The sequence below is a fragment of the Schistocerca serialis genome, unplaced genomic scaffold (genome assembly GCF_023864345.2).
Source record: "Schistocerca serialis cubense isolate TAMUIC-IGC-003099 unplaced genomic scaffold, iqSchSeri2.2 HiC_scaffold_271, whole genome shotgun sequence".
NCBI classification, from domain to species: Eukaryota; Metazoa; Arthropoda; class Insecta; order Orthoptera; family Acrididae; genus Schistocerca; species Schistocerca serialis.
Window position 1 is genome coordinate 1 of NW_026047840.1, and position 5,000 is coordinate 5,000.

A 5,000-nucleotide genomic window follows, 5' to 3' on the forward strand; every position below is an offset into this window, starting at 1 on the left:
TTACTTCCTCTAAATGATCAAGTTTGGTCATCTTTCCGGTAGCATCGGCAACGACAGAGTCAATGCCGCGTACCAGTCCGAAGACCTCACTAAATCATTCAATCGGTAGTAGCGACGGGCGGTGTGTACAAAGGGCAGGGACGTAATCAACGCGAGCTTATGACTCGCGCTTACTGGGAATTCCTCGTTCATGGGGAACAATTGCAAGCCCCAATCCCTTAGCACGAAGGAGGTTCAGCGGGTTACCCCGACCTTTCGGCCTAGGAAGACACGCTGATTCCTTCAGTGTAGCGCGCGTGCGGCCCAGAACATCTAAGGGCATCACAGACCTGTTATTGCTCAATCTCGTGCGGCTAGAAGCCGCCTGTCCCTCTAAGAAGAAAAGTAATCGCTGACAGCACGAAGGATGTCACGCGACTAGTTAGCAGGCTAGAGTCTCGTTCGTTATCGGAATTAACCAGACAAATCGCTCCACCAACTAAGAACGGCCATGCACCACCACCCACCGAATCAAGAAAGAGCTATCAATCTGTCAATCCTTCCGGTGTCCGGGCCTGGTGAGGTTTCCCGTGTTGAGTCAAATTAAGCCGCAGGCTCCACTCCTGGTGGTGCCCTTCCGTCAATTCCTTTTAAGTTTCAGCTTTGCAACCATACTTCCCCCGGAACCCAAAAGCTTTGGTTTCCCGGAGGCTGCCCGCCGAGTCATCGGAGGAACTGCGGCGGATCGCTGGCTGGCATCGTTTATGGTTAGAACTAGGGCGGTATCTGATCGCCTTCGAACCTCTAACTTTCGTTCTTGATTAATGAAAACATACTTGGCAAATGCTTTCGCTTCTGTTCGTCTTGCGACGATCCAAGAATTTCACCTCTAACGTCGCAATACGAATGCCCCCCGCCTGTCCCTATTAATCATTACCTCGGGTTCCGAAAACCAACAAATAGAACCGAGGTCCTATTCCATTATTCCATGCACACAGTATTCAGGCGGGCTTGCCTGCTTTAAGCACTCTAATTTGTTCAAAGTAAACGTGCCGGCCCACCGAGACACTCAATAAAGAGCACCCTGGTAGGATTTCAACGGGGTCCGCCTCGGGACGCACGAGCACGCACGAGGCGGTCGCACGCCTTCGGCTCGCCCACCGGCAGGACGTCCCACGATACATGCCAGTTAAACACCGACGGGCGGTGAACCAACAGCGTGGGACACAAATCCAACTACGAGCTTTTTAACCGCAACAACTTTAATATACGCTATTGGAGCTGGAATTACCGCGGCTGCTGGCACCAGACTTGCCCTCCAATAGATACTCGTTAAAGGATTTAAAGTGTACTCATTCCGATTACGGGGCCTCGGATGAGTCCCCGTATCGTTATTTTTCGTCACTACCTCCCCGTGCCGGGAGTGGGTAATTTGCGCGCCTGCTGCCTTCCTTGGATGTGGTAGCCGTTTCTCAGGCTCCCTCTCCGGAATCGAACCCTGATTCCCCGTTACCCGTTACAACCATGGTAGGCGCAGAACCTACCATCGACAGTTGATAAGGCAGACATTTGAAAGATGCGTCGCCGGTACGAGGACCGTGCGATCAGCCCAAAGTTATTCAGAGTCACCAAGGCAAACGGACCGGACGAGCCGACCGATTGGTTTTGATCTAATAAAAGCGTCCCTTCCATCTCTGGTCGGGACTCTGTTTGCATGTATTAGCTCTAGAATTACCACAGTTATCCAAGTAACGTGGGTACGATCTAAGGAACCATAACTGATTTAATGAGCCATTCGCGGTTTCACCTTAATGCGGCTTGTACTGAGACATGCATGGCTTAATCTTTGAGACAAGCATATGACTACTGGCAGGATCAACCAGGGAGCTGCGTCAACTAGAGCTGAGCAGCCGGCCGCCCGGGAGTGTGTCCCGGGGGCCCCGCGCGAACACGCAAGCGTCCGCTCAATTATTCTGCAAACAGGAGGAGGCTGAGCTCCCCTGCACAACACACCTCGAAACCCTCTCAGGTCCCGGCGGCGCGCAGCGCCGTCCTAAGTACTTGGTCGGGGTTCGAGAGAGGCGCAATCGCCCGGAGTTAGCCGAGTAGACGCTTTAGGTGCGACCACCCGTGCTCCCAACTGAGCTTGCCGCTGCCGACAGAGGCCCGGGAGCGTGCTGTCGTGGCATTGCCGGCGGGAGACAACACGCGCCACCTACGGTGACCGGCAGCTCCAACGCCAGCGCCACAGAAGGACAAAAGCCCCACTTGGGTGCCGAAGCGAACTCTCCCAGCACAGCGCACGCGCCAACACGTCCGCACAGCTGCGATACAAACCACCTGCGAGAACCGCTGGGGCGACCGAGCAGCAGACGGCGTCGCGGCGCCGAGCGCCGGGCGGCGGCGCATCCTCAGCGCACACAGTCCTCAATCGGACCAGCACACTGCAGATGGCCACCGCGCTTCGCACCGGGCCCGCGAGGACCTACTTTGCCGCAAGGCGCCGCGAGCAGGGGGCGCCGGCGCGCAGCTGCGCCGCCTGCCGCGTCCGTCGGCCGGCGCGCCTGCCACTGGCCGCCCCCACCAGCCGGCTGTAGCGCGTGCGCCCACGCACCGCGCTGCCAGCACGCCGGGCGGCCCCCCCCTCACCGGCCGGGGACGGTCCCACCCAGCCACCGCCGCGTATCGCCTCACACCCAGATCCCCTTTCGCGTTCGTGGGCATGGTGGGTCCCCTTTCACGTTCGTGGGCATGGTGGGTATCCCTGAAACAACCGGTTAATAGCTCGACCGATCGTCGCCAACACTGATTCACCTCTAGCGAGAACAACCGCACCACAACGGGTTACCTGTTGTTCATTTGCGTAACGTCACCAGCAAACGTAGACGTCCATCGCCATTTGCAACGAGTATTGCATGCCTGTGTCAGGTGTCACAACACACTACGTCTGCCCACATAGACGCAACAACATGTGCACGCCTCGAGAACACGTGGAAGGTAGCCCCCGTACGTATGCGGTGTCCATTGCGCGAACGACTGTCAGCCGGCCTCTGCAGGATGTCGCAGATGTGGAACGCGGTGCAACATGCTATCACGGTGTGTGAGAAGAGACGACTACGTCCGAATACACGCTCCACTACATCAACAGACTGCTCATGCTGATCGCCATCCAGGGCGTCCGTTCCTCCCACACGTCTGAATGGCGTACCACACTGCAATCCAGCTCTTATAGGGAGACGACACGTAGCTGCGTGCACAATATTTGGACTGTATGGTCTGCCGTTGCTAGGCGCAGTCGTCGTACGGTCACACATGTGCCACGATGTATCATTCAGTACATACGGACCAATGTGCAGTACAGTTTGTGGGTTTTGCGTACATCGGCGGACAGGTGACAGGCCGTACCACAACGTAGGCTGAGTACGTCGGCATGCGAAGGGCATTGAACATGCAAACTTCTCAACGACCAGCTTGCGAAGGCAGGGGGGAAGGGGGGGGGGGCATGTACGTCCTGCTGCTATCCACATTACAGTGTATAGCAGGAGCATGTGGAAAGTCAGCAACACCTGCAAGGTGTTTAACATGACGCGATACACAGGGGACCGGGCAGTGCGAATAGCGAACTATATTGCGAGGGTTGCGGTTAGGCAACACTACACTAATTTAACGAGTTGCATAACAATTACAGAGCAGGTTCAGCGACAACGTGCGTCAGGTTAAGGCGCAATATAGGTTAGGTTGAGGCACAATATAGGTTAGGTTAAGGCACAACATGGGTTACGTTAAGGCACAAATTGGGTTACGTTAAGGCACAACATGGGTTACGTTAAGGCACAACATGGGTTACGTTAAGGCACAAATTAGGTTACGTTAAGGCACAAATTAGGTTACGTTAAGGCACAAATTAGGTTACGTTAAGGCACAAATTAGGTTACGTTAAGGCACAAATTAGGTTACGTTAAGGCACAAATTAGGTTACGTTAAGGCACAAATTAGGTTACGTTAAGGCACAAATTAGGTTACGTTAAGGCACAAATTAGGTTACGTTAAGGCACAAATTAGGTTACGTTAAGGCACAAATTAGGTTACGTTAAGGCACAAATTAGGTTACGTTAAGGCACAAATTAGGTTACGTTAAGGCACAAATTAGGTTACGTTAAGGCACAAATTAGGTTACGTTAAGGCACAAATTAGGTTACGTTAAGGCACAAATTAGGTTACGTTAAGGCACAAATTAGGTTACGTTAAGGCACAAATTAGGTTACGTTAAGGCACAAATTAGGTTACGTTAAGGCACAAATTAGGTTACGTTAAGGCACAAATTAGGTTACGTTAAGGCACAAATTAGGTTACGTTAAGGCACAAATTAGGTTACGTTAAGGCACAAATTAGGTTACGTTAAGGTACAATATGGGTTAGGTTAAGGTACAATATGGGTTAGGTTAAGGTACAATATGGGTTAGGTTAAGGTACAATATGGGTTAGGTTAAGGTACAATATGGGTTAGGTTAAGGCACAACGTAGGTTAGGTTAAGGCACAACATAGGTTAGGTTAAGGCACAACATAGGTTAGGTTAAGGCACAACATAGGTTAGGTTAAGGCACAACATAGGTTAGGTTAAGGCACAACATAGGTTAGGTTAAGGCACAACATAGGTTAGGTTAAGGCACAACATAGGTTAGGTTAAGGCACAACATAGGTTAGGTTAAGGCACAACGTAGGTTAGGTTAAGGCACAACGTAGGTTAGGTTAAGGCACAACGTAGGTTAGGTTAAGGCACAACGTAGGTTAGGTTAAGGCACAACGTAGGTTAGGTTAAGGCACAACGTAGGTTAGGTTAAGGCACAACGTAGGTTAGGTTAAGGCACAACGTAGGTTAGGTTAAGGCACAACGTAGGTTAGGTTAAGGCACAACGTAGGTTAGGTTAAGGCACAACGTAGGTTAGGTTAAGGCACAACGTAGGTTAGGTTAAGGCACAACGTAGGTTAGGTTAAGGCACAACGTAGGTTAGGTTAAGGC

General features: G+C 52.1%; 1 non-coding gene across 1 annotated transcript; it reads right to left on the bottom strand.

The window, feature by feature from the left end:
• On the bottom strand, positions 1-1,865 carry LOC126444526 (small subunit ribosomal RNA; the record flags this gene model as incomplete). The annotated part of the gene is made up of 1 exon (XR_007582590.1): positions 1-1,865. It is a non-coding gene; the product is annotated as a small subunit ribosomal RNA (ribosomal RNA).
• Between the last annotated feature and the right edge of the window lie 3,135 nt (positions 1,866-5,000).